The sequence below is a fragment of the Phalacrocorax carbo genome, unplaced genomic scaffold (assembly GCF_963921805.1).
Source record: "Phalacrocorax carbo unplaced genomic scaffold, bPhaCar2.1 SCAFFOLD_71, whole genome shotgun sequence".
NCBI lineage: Eukaryota > Metazoa > Chordata > Aves > Suliformes > Phalacrocoracidae > Phalacrocorax > Phalacrocorax carbo.
The window spans coordinates 497900-520078 of NW_026990446.1; the positions used below are offsets into that span (position 1 = coordinate 497900).

The 22179-nt window shown below is 53.0% G+C and overlaps 2 long non-coding RNA genes across 6 annotated transcripts in view; both read left to right on the forward strand.

The window, feature by feature from the left end:
- LOC135311218 (uncharacterized) overlaps positions 1-9264 on the forward strand; it is a 55784-nt gene extending 46520 nt beyond the window's left edge. The window contains exons 4-6 of one of the 3 annotated variants that reach the window (XR_010371007.1): positions 3193-3384; positions 3643-3752; positions 9159-9264. This is a non-coding gene — a long non-coding RNA (uncharacterized LOC135311218). Of the gene's footprint in view, positions 1-3192; positions 3385-3642; positions 3753-9155 lie in introns of all 3 variants that reach the window. The other 2 variants (XR_010371006.1, XR_010371008.1) reach the window with 2 other exon arrangements.
- Positions 9265-17961: 8697 nt separating this feature from the next.
- On the forward strand, positions 17962-19751 carry LOC135311219 (uncharacterized). 3 transcript variants are annotated; one of them, XR_010371011.1, is made up of 5 exons: positions 17962-17991; positions 19027-19186; positions 19408-19476; positions 19566-19621; positions 19707-19751. It is a non-coding gene; the product is annotated as an uncharacterized LOC135311219 (long non-coding RNA). The 3 variants fall into 3 exon arrangements; XR_010371010.1 differs by lacking the exon at positions 17962-17991 and adding an exon at positions 18273-18421; XR_010371009.1 differs by lacking the exon at positions 17962-17991 and having other exon boundaries at positions 18894-19186.
- The last annotated feature ends 2428 nt before the right edge of the window (positions 19752-22179 follow it).

A 22179-nucleotide genomic window follows, 5' to 3' on the forward strand; every position in this document is an offset into this window, starting at 1 on the left:
TAGCCTTTCTCCGTCTCTTTCTGCCCAGCTCTCTGTGTCTATTCGTTAATTCTTCCCTCTCTGCCCTGTAGCCTGTAGCTTTTGTCCTTTCTGGCTTCCCCATGTCCCTATTTTAGAATTGGTTCTCTTTTCTTTCTGTACGCATTGCGATTCCTTTTGCTCTCCGTCTCCCTTTTGGTGTATTTTCTTTTTCCTCTGGCTCCCTGTCCCTAATTGTTAATTCCCTCCCTGCTCATGCTCTGTACCACGTAGCCCCGTGGTTCGTTTTGTGGTTTTCCCTCCCCGGCCCCTTCCCTCTGTCGTTGGCTGTCTCAGCTCCCTGTCCCTGTGAATTCTTTCTTCCCTCTCTGCCCTGTTCTTGTCGCTTTTCTTGTCTTTCTCCATCTTGCTCTGTCAGCTTTCTGCCCCTAGTCTTCATTCCTCCCTCGCTGTCGTGCTGCCTGCCCCAGGTTCTTTGTGTGTTTCCAGCCTGCTCCTCATCGTTCTTTCTTGGTCTCTGTCCTGCTCTTCCCACTTTCTGCTGCCTCTCTTCCCCTCTCTCTGCTGCTTTTATCTCCACCTCAGTCAGGCTCCCTGTCCTTCTCTGGCTGTCCTGTTCCCTGCCTTGTGCCTTCTCACTACATGCACACACCCCCCCCGCCCCGTCCAGCCGCATGCCGCTTTTCTCTTCTCTCTTCCTACTGTCCTGTGCCCTGCTCCTTACCTTTGGTGGCCTCCCCCTCTGCCCAGCAGCCCGTCGCTCCAGGAGCCAGGTAATGGACGGTCCGCTCCCTGCCAAACGAGGACAAGCGTGTGCCGTGCTTTAGCCCCAGCTGGCAACTCTGCACCAGGGAGCTGCTTGCTCACTCCACCCTCAGTGGGCTGGGGGAGAGAGCTGGAAGGGTAAAAGTGAGAAAAATCATGGGTGTTTAATAGGTAGAGCAACAGCTGTGCGTGAAAGCAAAGCAAGGAATTAATTCACTCCTCCTTTTCGGTGGGCAGGTGTTGAGCCTTCTCTGGGAAAGCAGGGCTCTGTCAAGTGTAATGGTTACTTAGGGAGTGAAATGCCGTAGCCCCTAAGGACTCCCCCTTCTTCCCCAGCTGCATGTACTCAGCGTGATGTCAAATGGTATTGAATATCCCTTTGGTCAGTTAGCTGGGAAAGCTTTCCCAGCTGTGTCCTCTCCCAGCTTACTTGCTGGTGGGGCACTGAGAGAACCAGAAGAGGCTCTGACTGTGGAAGCAGTGCTCAGCACATCTCTACATTGTTAACGCTGTTTTGAACATAAATCCAAAACTTATCCTTTCCTAGCTACTATGGAGAAAATGAGCACTATCCTAGCCAAAACCAGCTCCGTGCGGCTCTGGCAATGGCGGCCGAGGTGGCCTGGGGGCAGGGGGAGCTTTGGGGACCCTGAGCCACGAATCGCTCCTGGGACTTGTTACATGCGCGCTGCCTGCACAAACACCTGCCCTCTCCTTTGCCCTCGGGGCTGCGTTTGCGCTCCCTTTGCGTGGGGCAAGGGGCTGTGATGGAGCCCGGGGAGGAGGTGGTGCACTGTGGGGGTGAGGGGAGGGGGCCCCCGTTGCTGCTGCGCCTCAGCTGTGGGCGGGGTCTGGATGGAGGAGCCCCAGGTGCGGGCAGTGGGGCTGCCGGTGCCGGCTCCTACCTGGAAAAGGGGTGGTGCCCTGCTCCGGGGGGCCAGTGCGAGCCGAGGGCGGGACGGGGCGGAGCTGTGGCCGAGCGTCAGCGGGCTGCGACTGTAGCGACGGAGGAGGTGAGCGGGAGCTGGGTGGTGGACGGCTGGGTCCCGGGTGAAGCCCCGAGGAGGGCTGCGGCGGGGCAGCGCCGGGTCGGAGCGGGCGGTGGGGAGAGCGAGGCTGTGCTGAGGGCTCGGTGGGGCTTCCGGGTGGATCGGCGGGAAGAACGGTGCCCCGCAGGGTGAGAGAGCGGGGAGGGCGGGCTCGCGGCGTGCCGGGAGCTGTAGTCCTTGTGGCGCGCGGCCGCCGGCCCTGTCACGTGGTTCGCCGGGGCGCGGCGGGAGGCGCGGTGTTCCGGCGCTCGGGTGGCGGGCGGCCGTGCCGCGTACGGACCGCGAGGTGTATTTTTGGGGTTGGATTCGTGTTGATTTCTGGGGGCTTCCAGGTGCGGCCGCTCCCCGAGAAGCGGTGAGTTCCCCGAGAGCTGACAGAAGGGAGGAGGATGATGCTCTTTTCCCCTGCCCAGGACGCCTAAGATGGCCGCCTCCCCGGCTCACCGGAGCTCCCCCTCAGCCTCCCCTGGCCCGCCTTGCCCGCGCGCCTGCCCCCCCCCCCCTCGCCCCGCGCGCTTGCCCCCCCTCCCTCGCCCCGCGCGCCTGCACCCCCCTCCGGCGCCTGCCCCCCCCACCCCCTCCCCCGCGCGCCTGCCCCCCCTCCGGCGCCTGCCCCCCCCCCCACCCCGTCGCCCCGCGCGCCTGCCCCCCCTCCGGCGCCTGCCCCCCCACACCCCCTCGCGCCTGCCCCCCCTCCGGCGCCTGCCCCCCCCCCCCCGCCCCGCGCGCCTGCCCCCCCCCCACCCCCTCGCCCCGCGCGCCTGCCCCCCCTCCGGCGCCTGCCCCCCCCCACCCCCTCGCCCCGCGCGCCTGCCCCCCCTCCGGCGCCTGCCCCCCCCCCACCCCCTCGCCCTGCGCGCTTGGCCCCCCTCCGGCGCCTGCCCCCCCCCCACCCCCTCGCCCCGCGCGCCTGCCCCCCCTCCGGCGCCTGCCCCCCCCCCCACCCCCTCACCCCGCGTGCCTGCCCCCCCTCCGGCGCCTGCCCCCCCTCCGGCGCCTGCCCCCCCCCCCCCGCCCCGCGCGCCTGCCCCCCCTCCGGCGCCTGCCCCCCCTCCGGCGCCTGCCCCCCCCCCCCGCGCGCCTGCCCCCCCTCCGGCGCCTGCCCCTTCCCCCCCTCCCCGCGCGCCTGCCCCCCCCCCCCCCGCCCTCGCCCCACGCGCCTGCCCCCAGCCCCGGCACCTCCCCTGAAGCGTGCTGCGTAGGCCTAGGCCGTCCCCAGGCCCTGTCGTGAAGGCAGCGAGCCGGCCCTCAAGCGCACTAGATTCCCCCTCGGCGCAGGGGCCCTTAGCACTAGCGCAGGGAAGGAGCGGGGGGTCCAGAAGCCCCTGCGCAAGGAGAGGCTTTGGCCAGGGTCGATCGACGGTAATGATGGTCGCTCTTTCTTCTTTCCCTCTCCCAGAGACCTTGCTGAGGACGTGGTTGTCTGTCCTTCCCCCGGGGATGCCGTTGACTGTGGCCGTCTCAGGCTCGCGTGGCTTCTCTCTGCCCGGCCTCACCGTCCTTGCAGCGCGGGGGCGAAAAGGGACACACAGAGCCCTTCCCGGCTGTGGACAGGAGCTGCCTCGGCTGAAGCTGGAGACACCAACGAAAGGTAAAGAAGAAGAAATTGAAGGCGCTCTGGCTGACAGCTGCCTTCCTGCCGCAGGCAAGAGAGAGCCTGTCCCTGCAGGTGAGGGAGGGAGGATCCCCCTTCGTAGCCCGCAGCGGGCCAGGCCACCAACGTGCACCGCAGGGTCTGTACGCGTAACCGGGAGTTGGGTACAGGCGTGTAGTGCACGAGCGAGCTAGGCTACGTGCCTAGGAAGCCTCATCTTGTAAGAGCTGTAAGACACCCATGTATTCTCTTTAGGTGGAGGATGGCCTAGAGTCTGGAGCTGCAGAAGAGGCAGGGAGGAGAGAAGGGGAAAGAAGCATCTGAACGGCTAAATTGTGCCAGCAGCGCTGAGAGCGAGAGTCACGGTGAGTCCTGGGCCACTGGGGCCCCATTGCCTCTCTTGTGCGTCCTGGGCCCTCCCTGTCTCTCCCCTGGCCCCCTCTCTTTCCTTACCTGCTGCAAAATTTTTTTTTTTGCGCTCCCCCCCCCCCCGCACCGTCTTTCTCCATCTCGCTCTGAGTGGCTCCCTGCCTCCCTGTCTTTTCAGTCCTCCCTCTCTCTGTCCTGTAGCCTGTGGCTACTTTTTCTTTCTCTCCCTCTCTCTGCCTGGCTCTGGCTCTGTTTTTTTGTATTCCTCCTGCTCTGTCCTGTAGCCTGTCGGTATTTTGTCTTTCTCTGGCTCTCTTGGTGTGGCTCCCTGTGTTACTGAAAAACGTGGTAAAATTGGAAACAACTCTGTAACTCCAATTTAGTATTAAAGAGCAGGCATTCTTTATTCACGGCGCCAGATGCACGGGGGATCGCTCCTCCTAACGTGCGTACCTCACGCACCTTTCCCCTACAATTTATAGCTCAAAATTTTACGTAGTCAGACATATTCATTATTGTCCTGTCTACTGATTGGTACAAACTTGCTCTTTCCTTATGTAAATTACTGCGCAGGCTCGGTTGTCCTCTTCTGAGTAGGTGGTGTTACTTGAGTCGGTGGTGGTCCGTGAGTCGGTGGTCGCGATCTTCCCCCTGCCGGAATTACCTTTTACCTTCTTGGCTCTTAATCTTGCCAGTTTTGGCTAGTTTTCTCAGTCCGCTACACGAAACCGCGTTTTGTCATCCTTTTCTGACAGAAGCACATTGCCTATTGTTCTGTTCACATTAATGATTACCTAGGGACTAAAATGCAGATCAACAGATACACTGATTCGTACGCTCCATGTTCCCATAGTGTAACAACGTCTCTGGTTGATTGATTTCATCGCTTTGGTTACACTTGTTCCTGTTGTTCTGTTTCTTCTTTTTTGGCTTTGTGTGATCCTGTTTTTCTCTGCCTCTCGCTTTTCCCAGCTCCCCGTCCCTCACTTTTAATGCCCGTTATCCTTCACCAACTCACTCTTCCTTGGTTCCCGTCCCCGTTTCTGAATTCCTCCTGCTTTGCCACGTAGCCCGTGACATTTTCTTAATCTCTCTGTCTGCCTCAACGCTCCCCCCGCGCTTTTTATTCGTCTTCTCTGCTCTGTACCCTGCTACTGTTCTTGCCTTTCTGAGTTCTTCTCTGTCCAGCTCCCTTTCCCTATTCTTGAATTCTTGCTCTTCCTGCACCCACCGCTGTTCCCTGTGATCTCCATCTCTCTCTGTCCAGCTCCCTGTCCCTAGGTTTTAATTCCTGCCTCTGCCCACTGTAGCCTGTCTAGATTTTTCTCTCGGCCCCTCTCTGTCCGGCTCCCTCTCTCTGTGTTCTAATTCCACGTTCTCTGTCACGTAGACCCGTGCTGTTTGTTTGTCCTCATCTCTCTCTGTCCAGCTCCTTGCTGCTATGATTTATTGCCCAATTTCCTCCCTCTCTGTCTTGCTAGCCCATTGCTGTTGGTTTGTTTTCACTTGTTTCTTCGTTTGTCTCTGTCTGCCTCCCAGTGCCTGATCTTTAATTCCTCCTTCCCCCTAGGCCGCTGTTCCTTTTTTCCATACTACATTGTGTTCTCTTTGGCCTCTTTCTCATTCCTCGGTTCCCTCCTCGCTGCCCTGTGGCCCGTCCCCATTTTATTGTTGCCTCTCTCTCCCTCTCTCTGGCTTCTTGCCCCTGTTTTTTAAATTCCTCCCTCTCTTCCCTGGTGGCCGTGTGATCTTTAGCCTTTCTCCGTCTCTTTCTGCCCAGCTCTCTGTGTCTATTCGTTAATTCTTCCCTCTCTGCCCTGTAGCCTGTAGCTTTTGTCCTTTCTGGCTTCCCCATGTCCCTATTTTAGAATTGGTTCTCTCTCTTCTTTCTGTACGCATTGCGATTCCTGTTGCTCTCCGTCTCCCTTTTGGTGTATTTCTTTTTCCTCTGGCTCCCTGTCCCTAATTGTTAATTCCCTCCCTGCTCATGCTCTGTACCACGTAGCCCCGTGGTTCGTTTTGTGGTGTTCCCTCCCCGGCCCCTTCCCTCTGTCGTTGGCTGTCTAGGCTCCCTGTCCCTGTGGCTTCTTTCTTCCCTCTCTGCCCTGTTCTTGTCGCTTTTCTTGTCTTTCTCCATCTTGCTCTGTCAGCTTTCTGCCCCTAGTCTTCATTCCTCCCTCGCTGTTGTGCTGCCTGCCCCAGGTTCTTTGTGTGTTTCCAGCCTGCTCCTCATCGTTCTTTCTTGGTCTCTGTCCTGCTCTTCCTACTTTCTGCTGCCTCTCTTCCCCTCTCTCTGCTGCTTTTATCTCCACCTCTGACAGGCTCCCTCTCTGTGTTCTAATTCCACGTTCTCTGTCACGTAGACCCGTGCTGTTTGTTTGTCCTCATCTCTCTCTGTCCAGCTCCTTGCTGCTATGATTTATTGCCCAATTTCCTCCCTCTCTGTCTTGCTAGCCCATTGCTGTTGGTTTGTTTTCACTTGTTTCTTCGTTTGTCTCTGTCTGCCTCCCAGTGCCTGATCTTTAATTCCTCCTTCCCCCTAGGCCGCTGTTCCTTTTTTCCATACTACATTGTGTTCTCTTTGGCCTCTTTCTCATTCCTCGGTTCCCTCCTCGCTGCCCTGTGGCCCGTCCCCATTTTATTGTTGCCTCTCTCTCCCTCTCTCTGGCTTCTTGCCCCTGTTTTTTAAATTCCTCCCTCTCTTCCCTGGTGGCCGTGTGATCTTTAGCCTTTCTCCGTCTCTTTCTGCCCAGCTCTCTGTGTCTATTCGTTAATTCTTCCCTCTCTGCCCTGTAGCCTGTAGCTTTTGTCCTTTCTGGCTTCCCCATGTCCCTATTTTAGAATTGGTTCTCTCTCTTCTTTCTGTACGCATTGCGATTCCTGTTGCTCTCCGTCTCCCTTTTGGTGTATTTTCTTTTTCCTCTGGCTCCCTGTCCCTAATTGTTAATTCCCTCCCTGCTCATGCTCTGTACCACGTAGCCCCGTGGTTCGTTTTGTGGTGTTCCCTCCCCGGCCCCTTCCCTCTGTCGTTGGCTGTCTAGGCTCCCTGTCCCTGTGGCTTCTTTCTTCCCTCTCTGCCCTGTTCTTGTCGCTTTTCTTGTCTTTCTCCATCTTGCTCTGTCAGCTTTCTGCCCCTAGTCTTCATTCCTCCCTCGCTGTCGTGCTGCCTGCCCCAGGTTCTTTGTGTGTTTCCAGCCTGCTCCTCATCGTTCTTTCTTGGTCTCTGTCCTGCTCTTCCCACTTTCTGCTGCCTCTCTTCCCCTCTCTCTGCTGCTTTTATCTCCACCTCTGACAGGCTCCCTCTCTGTGTTCTAATTCCACGTTCTCTGTCACGTAGACCCGTGCTGTTTGTTTGTCCTCATCTCTCTCTGTCCAGCTCCTTGCTGCTATGATTTATTGCCCAATTTCCTCCCTCTCTGTCTTGCTAGCCCATTGCTGTTGGTTTGTTTTCACTTGTTTCTTCGTTTGTCTCTGTCTGCCTCCCAGTGCCTGATCTTTAATTCCTCCTTCCCCCTAGGCCGCTGTTCCTTTTTTCCATACTACATTGTGTTCTCTTTGGCCTCTTTCTCATTCCTCGGTTCCCTCCTCGCTGCCCTGTGGCCCGTCCCCATTTTATTGTTGCCTCTCTCTCCCTCTCTCTGGCTTCTTGCCCCTGTTTTTTAAATTCCTCCCTCTCTTCCCTGGTGGCCGTGTGATCTTTAGCCTTTCTCCGTCTCTTTCTGCCCAGCTCTCTGTGTCTATTCGTTAATTCTTCCCTCTCTGCCCTGTAGCCTGTAGCTTTTGTCCTTTCTGGCTTCCCCATGTCCCTATTTTAGAATTGGTTCTCTCTCTTCTTTCTGTACGCATTGCGATTCCTGTTGCTCTCCGTCTCCCTTTTGGTGTATTTTCTTTTTCCTCTGGCTCCCTGTCCCTAATTGTTAATTCTCTCCCTGCTCATGCTCTGTACCACGTAGCCCCGTGGTTCGTTTTGTGGTGTTCCCTCCCCGGCCCCTTCCCTCTGTCGTTGGCTGTCTAGGCTCCCTGTCCCTGTGGCTTCTTTCTTCCCTCTCTGCCCTGTTCTTGTCGCTTTTCTTGTCTTTCTCCATCTTGCTCTGTCAGCTTTCTGCCCCTAGTCTTCATTCCTCCCTCGCTGTCGTGCTGCCTGCCCCAGGTTCTTTGTGTGTTTCCAGCCTGCTCCTCATCGTTCTTTCTTGGTCTCTGTCCTGCTCTTCCCACTTTCTGCTGCCTCTCTTCCCCTCTCTGCTGCTTTTATCTCCACCTCTGACAGGCTCCCTCTCTGTGTTCTAATTCCACGTTCTCTGTCACGTAGACCCGTGCTGTTTGTCCTCATCTCTCTCTGTCCAGCTCCTTGCTGCTATGATTTATTGCCCAATTTCCTCCCTCTCTGTCTTGCTAGCCCATTGCTGTTGGTTTGTTTTCACTTGTTTCTTCGTTTGTCTCTGTCTGCCTCCCAGTGCCTGATCTTTAATTCCTCCTTCCCCCTAGGCCGCTGTTCCTTTTTTCCATACTACATTGTGTTCTCTTTGGCCTCTTTTCCTTATTCCTTGGTTCCCTCCTCGCTGCCCTGTGGCCCGTCCCCATTTTATTGTTGCCTCTCTCTCCCTCTCTCTGGCTTCTTGCCCCTGTTTTTTAAATTCTTCCCTCTCTTCCCTGGTGGCCGTGTGATCTTTAGCCTTTCTCCGTCTCTTTCTGCCCAGCTCTCTGTGTCTATTCGTTAATTCTTCCCTCTCTGCCCTGTAGCCTGTAGCTTTTGTCCTTTCTGGCTTCCCCATGTCCCTATTTTAGAATTGGTTCTCTCTCTTCTTTCTGTACGCATTGCGATTCCTGTTGCTCTCCGTCTCCCTTTTGGTGTATTTTCTTTTTCCTCTGACTCCCTGTCCCTAATTGTTAATTCCCTCCCTGCTCATGCTCTGTACCACGTAGCCCCGTGGTTCGTTTTGTGGTTTTCCCTCCCCGGCCCCTTCCCTCTGTCGTTGGCTGTCTCAGCTCCCTGTCCCTGTGGCTTCTTTCTTCCCTCTCTGCCCTGTTCTTGTCGCTTTTCTTGTCTTTCTCCATCTTGCTCTGTCAGCTTTCTGCCCCTAGTCTTCATTCCTCCCTCGCTGTCGTGCTGCCTGCCCCAGGTTCTTTGTGTGTTTCCAGCCTGCTCCTCATCGTTCTTTCTTGGTCTCTGTCCTGCTCTTCCCTCTTTCTGCTGCCTCTCTTCCCCTCTCTGCTGCTTTTATCTCCACCTCTGACAGGCTCCCTGTCCTTCTCTGGCCGTCCTGTTCCCTGCCTCATGCTTTCTCACTACACGTACACACGTCCCCCCGCCCCATCCAGCCGCATGCCGCTTTTCTCTTCTCTCTTCCTACTGTCCTGTGCCCTGCTCCTTATCTTTGGTGGCCTCCCCCTCTGCCCAGCAGCCCGTCGCTCCAGGAGCCAGGCGACGGACGGTCCCTTCCCTGCCAAACCAGGACAAGCGTGTGCCGTGGTTTAGCCCCAGCTGGCAACTCTGCACCAGGGAGTTGCTTGCTCACTCCACCCGCTATGCTTTTCCCAGTCTCTGTCTGCCTCCTTGCCTGTCCCTGCCTCTGTCTCCTTTTCGGGCTGCACAGTTTTCCAAAGCTTTTTGGTCTTCTGCCAATACTGCCCTGCACCCCGTCGCCTTCTATGTTGCCTTCCTATACCTCTCCTTTTCTGGCTCCACACCTGCTATTATTTCTTTCTTCCCTATTACTTGTAAAAATTGCATTTCCAGGTCTGCCTCTACCCAGCGACCTATCTCCATTGAAGTGACTCCCTCTGCTCTGCCCCGGTTTGCTCTTCCTACGTCCTTTCTCTGTGGCCATCTATCCATCTCCCTCTCTTGATATTTCACTTCTACCCATGTGGCCAGAACCCCGTTGATTTCTACATTTGCGCTGCCTGTCTACGTTGATTTCCACATCCACGTTTGTTTCTTCCTGCCTGTCCTCAACTAAATCACTTTTTCAGTTTTGTTTGTCTTCACTGATTTAGTTTGCGGACCTTATTTCTTACTTTTTCCTGTCTGTCCCTTACCCCATTGCTTTTAAAATTCTCTTTCTAGGTTTAGTTTTACGAAGCTGCCAATCCCTAATTTTAAGGGTTATTTGTTGTCCGTGCACCCCATTGCTTTTAAAATATTTTATCAAGGTCACTGTTTATTTTTTTAATAGACCTAAGGTTGGAAGAGACCTGTGATATCATTGAGTCCAGTCATCAACCCCATACTACCATGGCTCCTAAAGCACGTCCTCAAGTGCCACGTGTACGCATCTTTCTAACGCCTCCAGGGAGGGCAACTGCACCACCTCTCTGGGCAGCCTGTTCCAATACCTGATGACTCTTCAGGTAAAGAAATTTTTCCTAATACCCTATCTGATCATTCCCTGATGGAACTCGACACCATTTCCTCTTGTCCAATCGCTAGCTCATTGGGAAAAGAAACCTACACCCAGTTCACTACAACCTCCTTTGAGCCTTCTCTTCTGCAGACTTAAACCACCCCAGTTCCCTCAGCCGCTCTTCATAAGGCTTGTTTTCCAGACCCTTCCCCAAGCTTTGTTGCCCTTCTCTGGACATACTCCAACTACTCAATGTCCTTTTTGTACTGAAGGGCCCAAAAGGGAACACGATACTCAAGGTACGGCCTCACCAGTGCCAAGTCAGGGGTACAATCACTTCCCTACTCCTGCTGGCCACACTATTTTTGATACAAGGCAGGACCCCATCGGCCTCCTTCCCAACCCAGGCGGACTGCTGCCTCACGTTCAGCCGGCTGTCAACTGGCACCCCCGGGTCCTTCTCTGCCACACAGTTTTCCAGCCGCTATTCCCCAAGCCTATTGCATCGGGTCGTTGTGACCCGAGCACGGGACCTGGCACTCAGCCTTGTTAATTCTCATAGAACTGATGTCAGGCCATGGGTCCAGCCTGTCCAGATCCCTCTGCAGAGCCTTCCTACCCTCAGACAGATGAACACTCCCGGCCAACTTGGTATCATCTGCAAACTTACTGAAGGCACACTGTCCCCTCATTCAGATCATTGATAAAGACATGGAACAAGACTAGTCCTAAAGTTGACCCCTGGGGAACAGCGCTCATGACCAGCCACAAATTTGATTTAACTTCTTTCACCACTACTCTTGGGGCTCAGCCATCCAGCTAGTTTTGTACTCAGCAAAGAGTACACCTGTCCAAGCTAGGAACCACCAGCTTCTCCAGCAAAATGCTGTGGGAGACAGTGTCAAAGGCTTTACTGAAGTACAGGTAGATAACATCCACGGCCCTTCCCTCATCCACTGGGTGGGTCACCTGGTCATAGAAGGAGACTGGGTTGGTCAGGCAGAACCTGCCTTTCAAGAACCTGTGGTGTCTGGGCCTGATCCCCTGGTCATCCTGTACATGCCTGGTGAATGCACTGAAGGTGACCCATTACTACCCTGGTGATAAACAGCCAGTCTACTAGAGACTGAGGCCAAGAAGGCATCAAGTACCTCAGTCTATTCCTCAGTGGCAGCATTCCCCACCCCGGCCCCAGTAGAGGATGGAGATTCTCTTTGGCTCTCTTTCTGCTGTTAGCATATGTGTAAAAGCATGTTTTGTCATCTCTAACAACAGTGGCCAGTTGAGTTCTAGCTGGGCTTTTGCCTTCCTGGTTTGCTCTCCGATTGGCATAACAAGCTCTGTGTTCTGTTCTTGACTTGCCTACCCAGTCTTCAAAAGCAGTAAACTCTCCTTTCCCCTCACCCCCCACCGAGCCACCACAAAAGCTCTCTGTTCAGCCAGGCCTGTCATCTTCCTGCCCGTTTGTCTTACTACACACGGGGACAACCTGGTTCTGTACCTTCCAGATTTCCTTCTTGAACGTCCAGCCTTCCAGGACCCCTTAGCCCTTCAGGACTTCCTCCCAAGGAACCCTTTTAACCAGCGTCCCGAAGAGTCCAAAGCCTGCCCTCCGCAAGTCCACGGTATAGATTTTGCCAGCCCCCCTTCCTTATTTTGCCAGGCATCAGGAATTCCATCAGGGTGCAGTCGCTAGGCACAAAATGGCTTCCAACCCCCACATCTCCCACCAGTTCTTCTGTTTCTAAAGAGCAGGTCAGTCGAGGCACCTCCCCAGTAGGCTCATTTACCAGCTGCATCAGGAAGTTACCTTCCACGTGCTCCACGAACCTCCTAGACAGTTTCCTCTGCTGCGTTTTCTTTCCAGCAGACATCTGGTAAGTTCAAGTGCCCTGTGAAAATAAGGGGTAGCAATTGGGAGAGTTCTGCCAGATGCCTGTAGAATTCTTCAGCTACTTCTTCATTACAGTCAGGTGGTCTACAGCAGACCCCCAGCTGGATACCTGCCTCGTTGGCCTTTCCCCTCATCCTTACCCATAAGCCATCAACCTCATCCTCCCAATCATTGAGCTCTCTACAGCCAAAACAGTACGTAACATACAGAGCCACCCCACCACATCTCCTTCCTTGCCTAACCTTTCGTAAGAGATTAGAGCCATCCGTCACAGCACTGGAATCGTACGAGGCATCCCACCGCATGTGGTGAGAAACCGTACTAGGAGCAGCTAAAGTCACTTGGTTTATTAAGCCTAGAGACAGGGAGACCTCATCTCCCCTCTGCAGCTTCCTCACAAGGGGTGGAGGGGGTGCCAATCATTTTTCTCCGGTGACCAACAATAGGACCTGAGGGAACGGCAGGAGGATGGGCCAGGGGAGGTTTAGGGTGGGTATTAGGAAAAGGTTTTTCACTCAGAGGGCCACAGAACATGGAACAGGCTCCCCAGGGAAGCAGGCACAACGCCAAGCCTGACAATAATCAAGCAGCACTAGGGCAACACCATTGGAGGCGTGGGGTGAATTTTGGGTTGTCCTGTGCAGGGAAAGGAGTTGGACTCTAATCCTCGTGGGTCCCTTCTGACCCAGAATGTTCTATGATTCTGCGATGTCTGCGACGGCAAGAAAACCAAAGCTATCCCGCTGCACAACAGCTTCTATCTCCCGGCTTACGGCATCTATGCTGCGTGCACCAGGATAGACACGCTCAAGCTGGGATATCGATTTCACCCTCGAGCTCGGCACGCCGCCCCTAGGCTCTTCTTTAGCGAGCCTGGCTATATCCCTTCCCCTCCAAGTCTCCCTTAAAGCCGCCTCCCCGAGCCCTGCAAATTCCCAAGGAAGAATGCTTTTCCCCCTTTGAGATAGCGGAACTCCTTATTCAATCCCTTTTAATTTTTTTCCATTGGTACCGTAACCACCCTTGCTTTTATCGTGTTCTCTTTGTGTACTATTATCACCTTTGCTGTGGTCACTTGTTCATTTTCAGCATTTTCCTTAGCACCATCACTTTTTAAATTTTATGTCTGTGTTTTAATTCTGTTACTATTTTTTAGTTATTATTGTCTCTTAATCCCTTGGCTTTTAAAGTTTTCTCCTTTTGTCTCTTTCGCTGGTGTTACTTCTCAATTATTTTTCTTTTTCATAGCGCTCTCGCTTTTTACATTTCCTTTTCATGTCTTTTTTGGGGTCGCTGTCCCTATTTCATAAGATTGTCTTTATTTCCTAATACTCACTGCTTGCTAAGCATTCTTTCTACAGCAACCTCCGTTCCCTTTGCTGTCTTTGCAAAATTATTTCTCGTCTCTCTCTAGCGCCCTCGCTTTTTCCATTTTCTTTCTACCTCTCTTCTAGGTTACCGTCTCTGTTTTAATTTTTTTCTTTTATTTCCCTATAAGCCCTTCCTTTTTAAATGTTATTTGTAAGTTAACTCTCATTCCTTTGGAAGTTTTAAAAAATTATTTCTTCTCTTTCACTAATGACCTTGCTTTTTCCACTTTCTACATTTCCATTTTACTTGACCTTTGCTATTTTTAAATCTTTTGCCTCATTTCTTGAATTGTATTTGCCGCTAAAATTTTGTATAATTTTATCTGGTGTCTTTATGTTTTAGAGTTATTTCTTGTCTTTAGTAGCAGTACCTTTGCTTTTATAATATTTTTCTATTTTTCATCCCTGTTATTAATAGTTTGCTCTCGGTTTCCCTAATCCCCGTCATTTTTCAGATTTCTTCCTTTAGCCAGTGTCCTGTGCTTATTTTGCTCTGTTTTCTTTAAAGTATATGTCTTCCCTTAACACCATCACTTTACCAGTTTTCTTTATCCATCTCTGTTTGCTGTCCCTATGGGTTAAATTTTATCTTTATTTCCATAATCCCCCTTGCTTTTTAAACCTTTTCTATGCCAATTTTAACCCCCTTTGCTGTCTTATTTTAAAATTACTTCTTCTCTTCCCTTAGTGTCACAGATTTAAAAATTTGCTTTCTCTTTTAGATTGCGGTCCCTGTTTATTTTTGCCCTTCCCATTCCTAATGTCTTGCTTCCTAAGTGTTCTGTCTACTGTTATTCCCTTTGCTGTTTCTCAGAATTATTTCTTATCTTTCATTAGTACCGCTGCATTTTAACTTTCTTTTCGCTCCCGTTTCAGTTTGCTGTCTCTGTCTTTTCATTTTTCTCTTTGTTTTTTTAACATCCCTCAGTGTTTAATTTTTTTTTCTACATCTCCAATTCAATTGCCCTTGGGTATTTATGTTTTTCCCTATTTCTTTACTATCAGTTTTTAACCTTTCTGCCTCATGTTATCCATTGGCTGTATTAGCACTTGAATCATTTCTTGTCTTTTGTTAGTGTCACAGCTTTTTAAATTTCTTCTTTTACCTCATCGTCCTTTTACCTCACCGTCTTAGACGTTCCCCAGCGGCACATTGTTGTCACAATCGCACCTCTCCCGAGACATCTGTTCCCAAAAAAGAGCAATCTTTTTCTTTTCTATGCCATCTAGGATGCCTCCCGAGACCTTCCCTGTGCTCCACAGTATTTTGGTAGCATTTACTCTCCTTTTCAATCTCTTACCCCGCGAGCCTTTCGTGACCCCTCCGCTCCCAGTCGCCGTGCGTCCAGAGAGCCCCTTTGCGTCCCACAACCCTGTTTTAGCTCAGTAGCGGACTTTGGTCTTCCCTTGTTATCTCTGAACCCAGTCTTCGGGTTTGCTTGTGCCTCGGAGCACTCTTAGCATACCGTCTGCTGACTACGGTACCTCCAGCCGGTCCCCGGCTCCTGAGGAGATCTGTAATTTGGTCACACCCCTCCAGACCGTATCCTCATTTCCCAGAGCATTCTTTTGTCTCTGCGCCTCATCCGGGACCCCTCAGGGTGCCGCCACACCTACCGGCCCCTTTGAGGTCGCATTCTGCGCACTTTTAGCTTTGCCGCGGCACTCGCGCCCCTCTCTCACCATCTGAAGATTTCCCGAGTCTGTATATGCTGCGCACAGCAGTCATTCTGTCCTTTCTTCTTCCCGTTTGTGCCTCCATTTGTTCCCTGGCTTTCTCACGTTGCGTTTACTGAGCTCAGATGCCCTCTGGATGTAATTGTCACATCCCCAAATAGTTTTCTGTCTCTCTGCCTTCCTCAGGACATCTTCTATCCTAGTCACGGTCCTTTCCTAGACTTCCCTCAGGCTCCCGCTCCAAGGGTTCTTTGGTGTCTCGGGCTCCCTCGGCACTCCTCTGCTCCGTTTGCTGAGTTCCCGTGAGACATCCCCTATAGCCCAGGACTCTGTTCTAGCTCAGAAGGGCACTCTGCACCCCTCTTTACCCTCCAGCTCTATTCCTGAGTCGGTATCTGTTACCCCGATCCCCATTTTGTTTTCTCAATTCTTTGCCGCCCCCCTGTTCCGGCTCCCCCGAGAATATCTGTTAGTTTGGTGAATTCCCTTTTGAGCTTCCTGCATTCTCACCACTGCTTTAGTTTCTCTGGTCCATTAGAAACTATTTCTATCCCTGTGACAACGCCTCTTGTTCTGCCAGAACCTTTCCTAAAGCCATCTTTGTACTCTGCAGTAATTAATTTGTTTTCTGTCTTATTGTATGTTTCTCTTTGGTATCTGGTACCCCAAAAATGTCTACGGGTGGCTCTGATCTTCTCTCGAGGTTCTCGGAGAATCAATAGCGTGGATCTATTTTTAGCAACACACGTCTCAATGAGTTTTTATTGCACTTCCCCATTTATTCTTTATTTAGCTGCTTATATGCTCATTAGGACTCTTCATATAACTTTTGATACCATTCCTGTATTTCCCTTTCGTAATTTTTGTCCTTTGAGACTGCTATCAATCTCTTAAGGAAATCAGTCAGAGAGTGTCAAAATTACTCTGAATTATCAGTGATTTATACAAAATAATTTTGTTTGAACCAGAGATTTAATTCACTTTGCCATTCAGTCATAGCTAGACTATAGCTCTGCTAGTATGTAGATAGTATGTGTGGTTTTGCTAGAAGTGAACCATAACTGTATAACTCTTCTGTTTTACAGAAAAGTAAAACATGCAACTAACGGTCATAATAGTGTTGTTATAATCCAGGAGCTGTTCCTCTCTATAAATTAGTAAGACATGGTTTTTCCCTGTATGCATCCCAAGAAAATGAAATGTAATTTCTTACCTGGCTACGTTGCTGCTGCAATACACGTAGGTGAAGAAAAACAAACGGTAGTATAATTGCAGTAAGAACCACTCTTTTAGTTTTCTTCCATGCTGTAAACATAAAGTACTTGAGAAAACTCCCTGCTGTTCCTTCAGCTGCCTTTATACCCTGTGGTGGTTCACCCCTCCCCTTTCCCAGGTGATTGTGGGAAGGGTGGTGGGCAGGGCCCGGGGTATATGAGCCACAGCCTCTGGTGAGGGAGCTCACTTTCCTCCTGGGTTTCTCCAGTGTGGGTGCTTTAGTGTTCGTGCACTTAATTGTAAGTTTTGAGCTGTTTAAATCTTTTGGATAGGTATGTTTTGATATTTAAAGAAATGCAGATGTTTGTGGGAGGTAAGGCTTTTAGAACTCGATAAGGGTTGGTGGCATTTAAATTTGAAAGATCATTTGTGTCTAAACTTATATGTTTTTCCTTATCTAATACTGCATTGGAGGTTCAGGTGTGGTAAGATGGCTTGATAGTATGCTGTTCTGTTATTTTTTTCTTTTTAGTTTTAAGTATGTTTCTTTTTATTATTGGAATTCTCAACTTTATTGAATCTTAAAATTATTTTCATTAACTCTCTTGTGTAATCTGGAAGGTGTCGACATTAACTGTTAAGGGTATTGATAAGATGCGGTAGGGGTTAGGGTGAGTGTTCCGTATGCTTTTACGTATGGGAATTTATATATGCTGTTTCTTTAGAAAAAGAAGAGCGATACAAGTGGATAGTTAATATCCATAGACTTCTGTAAAACCCTGCGTAGCCTTGTGCAGAGCCGAGAGCCAAAAGCAATGGGAAAGGTCAGTAACATTAGTAGTATTTTGTAGATGTTAAGGGGATGAATGTAGCTGGCAGCTAGAGTGCTAGCTGAGAGTACATCCTAACGGTCTTCAGGTTTGTACGTGTATAGGGTGTAATGCTTGAGTTACCGTATGTCTTTTAACGGCAGGTGGTAGTTGGGCTCTACATGGTATTCCTACGTGGGAGCAAAACCTATGGATCGGTTAAGCTATTGCTGTGCATCCAGGTGACTTCCACCATGTCCTTTTTTTCCAGAGGCGGCGGAGGAGTTGTTCAGGGTGACAGAGGAAAGCCGGGGAAATGCTGTAAGAAGGTAGGCCGGTGTGTGGTATATAGAAGGAAGATGTGACTGATGGCTGAATGAGTCTGCAGTGTGTTTTGGGGGGTTAGAAGGCGGTAGGAACGAGCCAAGTGTGAGCTGGACACGGGAGGGGAGTGGATCAAGGTGAGAGGTGATTGGTGTGCTGAAGTAGCGGTTCTTTCTGAGGTGTTGTGTTGATAGCGAAGGTAAAAGTGACCTGTGTTACTTGTGTGTTACAGGTGATGGGTGAGCCTCAAAGTGGCAGCTGGAACTGACAGAGGCTGGGCAGGCAAGCTGTCAAAGAAAAGATGTGTGAGAACGGGATTCGGCGTGGGTAGGTTGCTGTTGTGGGTAATACCGTAGCATGTATCTTCTTCCTTAAGTTCTTGCACATGCTCCATGTAGGCTTTGTGGGAGAGACACAGTGTGGTGATGAGACCTCAGCGAAGGCTACGGTAAGCGGTGATGGGTGGGCTGAAGCGTAGCGATTCGTCCCGAGGGGTCGCGTTGCAGGTGGTTGTGAGCAACATGCGTTTGGCTCTTGCAGGTGGTGGGCGAGCCGTATCTGAAGGATGGGCAGACCGAGACTCTCGGCCCCTTGAAAGCTAAGTTGAGGCAACGGTGCTGAGGAAGGGGTTGCGGGAGGGAGGGGTTTTAAAGATGGCGCGGCGGAGCGGGCTGTCCGGGAAGCGGTCCCCTTTGGGAGCAGGGAAAAGGAGCAGGTTCCTCTTCAATGTGACGGGAGCGTGTGCCGGGCAGGGCGGCTCCAGGCTGTGTGTGTTACTGTGCAGCGTGTGTGTTTTGTGTTGGGTGTCTCCGACCTTCCTCGGGTCTCGGTTGTTCTCTTTGTTCTTTAGGAGCCAGACAGGTGCCTCGGCAGCGTTACTAGGGCCCGGCGAGGCCCTAGTCGTGGGCTCGGCGCCCATCGGGCGCTTCTCTTCTGGCGTCGCAAGCTTCAGGCGTGGATTGTTTTGGCGTCTCGGACGGTCGTCTTGGGCGTCGTCGTTCCCGGCTGCGTGAGCGGCGCCGCTCTGTCGCTGTGAGTTTTTTGAGGACTGGCATTTCTTCCTCGCGTCCTTAGGCGGTTAGGTCTTGAAGCTGGGCTGCGTGCGCGTCTGTCGTCTCGGTTGTGAGAGGAAGCTCTTGTCACGGTCCGCGAAGCTGTTGGCGTTCTCTGGTGTTGCCGTAGGGCCTGCCGACGTCACCGTCGGGGTCCCGCAGGCGGTCTTGCCGGACGGGGGGTTCCGTCTGGGTGTCGTCGTTCTCTCCGAGAGCTGCCTCTCATCCTTCGGGGTCCGTTGCTTGTAGCGTTCTGCGTAGCGTTGTTCTGCGTTTGTCTTGGAGCCGCCCCGCCCGGGGATGTAGAGTCAGGGCGAGGTGGGTGGTGCTGGCATCTAGGGATGCGCCCAGGCTTTGCGGGGGTGGGGGAGGAGGGGAAGGAATTTTGCAGCCGTCTCGGATCGACTGGCTGTTGTCGGTGGGTGAGGGAAGTAATTCCTGTTGGGTTTTGTGGGCCCCCAGGGAACAACCGTAGGTGTCTGTGGGAGGGAGCTAGAGTCTTAGCCGAGCAGGTAGCATGTCAAGGGTGTTCTGGCTTGTCTGTGTGCTGGGCTTAATGTTTGATGTATTGTGCTCATGTTTAAGAGCCGCCCTAGTTGGGCTCTCGAGGGGTGTTCCTGCATGCGATTGAGACCTGTGTCGTGTTTCAGCTGTCGCCGTGCATGCAGGTGACTTGTTTGACATCGGTTTGGCAGGTGCCGAGGGAGGAGTCGTGCAGGGTGATGGAGGACGGCGCTGTCAGCAGGTGAGTTGGTGTGCGATGTATCTAGAGGGAAGATGCGGCTGTTGGCTCTATGAGCCCATTATGGTGTTTTTCTTTGGGCGCGTGCGAGGAGCCGAGCGGGATCCGGGCACAGGAGGGGAATCGCACAGGGCGAGCGGTGACGGGTGGGCTGAAGCGTAGCGATTCGTCCTGAGGGGTCGCGTTGCAGGTGGTTGTGAACAACATGCGTTTGGCTCTTGCAGGTGGTGGGCGAGCCTCAAGATGGCGACCGTATCTGATGGAGGCCAGGCAGGTGAGCTGTCGAGGAAAAGGTGCGTGTCTGAGATGGGGGGGTTGGTGCGGGTGTCCTGAGACTCCCGCAGCACCTGAGCGGGTCCTTTTTTTGCTTGGGTTCCTGCAGGTGCCGCACGCAGGCTTCGGAGGGGAGACGCCGCATGGCGACGAGAGGTCCGAGAGGTGAGGGGCTTGAAGGCCAGGCTGTTGTCTGAGAGCAAGGTGTCGTACGGCCACCCAATTGAAGCGTTTGTCTTTGGCGTTGCAGGTTGTGCGCCGGCTGCCTTTGGGCCTGGATGCGCATTTGAGGTGAGCTGGGTCGCAGAGGGGAGGGGCGTGGGGCTGGTGTGGTTCGTTCTTCCTTTTTTGGCAGAGCGATGGTAACTTTGTGTATCCTGTGGTATCTCTAGGGGCTGCAGGGGGTGGCGTTCATCCTCGTCCGGAATGGGCACGGAGCAGCCGGGTGAGCGGAGCAGCTGGGCGCATCTGAGGTAGGCGGATGCAGCGGCCTAGGTCTTTGTAGAGCGATGGGATGCTGACTGACAGGGCTGTTGTGTGGGGCTTGTGATAGTTTTTGTTTTTCAGATGACGAAGAGGCAGCTGGTGACTGGAGGAGTGATGTGTGCTTGTCCTTCAGAAGGAAGGGAAGAGGGAGACTCTCGGCCCCTTGAAAGCTAAGTTGAGGCAACGGTGCTGGGGAAGGGGTTGGGGGAGCGAGGGGGGCACGGTTGGCTGTGGCAGGAAGGGGTTTTAAAGAGAGCGTAGGGGAGAGGGTTGTCTAGGAAGCGGTCCCCTTTGAGCAGGGGAATGGAGCGGGTTCCTCTGAAATATGACAGGAACGTGTGCCCTGGGCAGGGCGGTTCCAGGCTGTGCATGTTGTTGCGTAGTGCGTCTGTGTGTTTGGTGTTGGGTGTGTTTGACCTTCCTCGGGTCTCGGTTGTTCGTTCTTCCGTAGGATCGAGGCAGGTGCCTCGGCAGCGTTAGTAGGGCCCGGCGAGGCCCTAGTTGTGGGCACGGCGCCCATCGGGCGCTTCTCTTTTGGCGTCGCAAGCTTCCAGCGTGGATCATTTTGGCGTCTCGGGTGGTTCTGGCTGGCGGTCTTGTGCTGCGCCGTTCCCAGCCGCATGAGCGGCTCTGCTCGCTAGCTGTCGCTTTTAGGGAGTGGCGCTTCTTCCTTGCATCTTCAGGGGCTGAGGTCTTGAAGGCGGGCTGCTTGTGCATCCATCTTGTCAGTTTTGAGAGGAAGCGCTTGTCCCCGCCCACGAAGGTCTCGTCGTTTTCTGCCGTGGCGCTAGGAGCACGCTAGGGTTCTGCGCGTGCTCTTCCCGGATGGAGGTTTTCTGTCTGTGCGTCGTCGCTCTCGCCGACCAACTTGGCTTGTTTTTTTAAGACGTGTTGTTGTTGGCGTTCTGTGTAGGGTTCGCCTGTGGTTGTGGTGTCTTGGCTTGGAGCTGCCCTGCCTGGGGGTGTCGAGTCAGGGCGAGGCGGCACAGAAGCCACAGCCTCTCATCGCTCATGTGTCAAAGTGCCTTGCTTCTTTGGGGGAAAAGATGTGTGGCCCTTTTAGATCGAGCGGCCGTTGTCAGTGGGTGAGAAGAAGAATTCCCATGGTGTTTTGTGGCCTCCCAGGGGATGACGGTAGCTGTCTGGGAGAGGGAGCTCCTGCTTCAGCGGAGCAGAGAGCATCTCAGGGGCATTCCGGCTTGGATGTGGGTCGGGTGTAATGCTTGGTTTACGGTGTTTAGATGGCAGAGCAGGCCTAGCTGGGCTCTCGATGGGCTTGCTACCTGGGAACAAGGCCTGTGGAATGGCTAAGCTATTGCTGTTCATTGATGGGGACTTGTTTGATATTTTTGCAGATGCCGAGGGAGGAGTCGTGCAGGGCGACGGAGGAGGGCCGAGGATAGCGCTGTAAGCAGGTGAGTTGGTGCGTGGTGTATGTAGAAGGAAGTGGTGACTGATGGCTCTGTGAGTGCGATATGGCATTAATATTTGAGGGTGCATGTGGTGGGCCAAGCGGGATCCGGGCACCGGAGGGGAACTGCACGGGGTGAGCAATGTTAGGTGCGCTGAAGTAGCGATGTGTCTCTTTGGGGCTTTGCAGTTAGTCATGAATAACCCCTGTTTGGGTCTTGCAGGTGGTGGTCGAGCTTGAACATGGCAGTTGGATCTGATGGCGTCCAGGTAGGTGAGCTGGTGAGGAAAAGGTGCGAGTCTTAAACGGGGATTGGTGTGGGTAGCTTGTCAGTTCTGCAGCCTCTCAGCAGGTGCCTTTCTGCTTGGATTTTTGCAGGTGCCGCAATCAGCCTTCAGAGGGGAGACGACGCATGGCGACGAGAGGTCCGAGAAGGTGAGGCGATTGCGGTCAGGGCGGCGGTTCCGTACCAAGGTGTTGTGCGGCAAGCGGGTTGAAGCATTTCTGTTTGGTTTTTTAGATGGTGTGCGGCTGCCCTTGGGACTGGATGCGCGTTTGAGGTGAGCTGGGTTGCAGGGAGGAGGGGCGTGGGGCTGGGGAGAACTTCCTTTGGAAGGGCAGTGGTAACATGGTCTCCTGGTATCCCTAGGGGCCACAAGGGAGGACAACAGTGTGAGTTGGGCACGGCCACAGAGCAAGTGAGCAGAGCAGCTGGGCGCATCTGAGGTAGACGGATGCAGCGGCCTAGGTCTTTGTAGAGCGACGGGATGCTGACTGACAGGGCTGTTGTGTGGGGCTTGTGATAGTTTTTGTTTTTCAGATGACG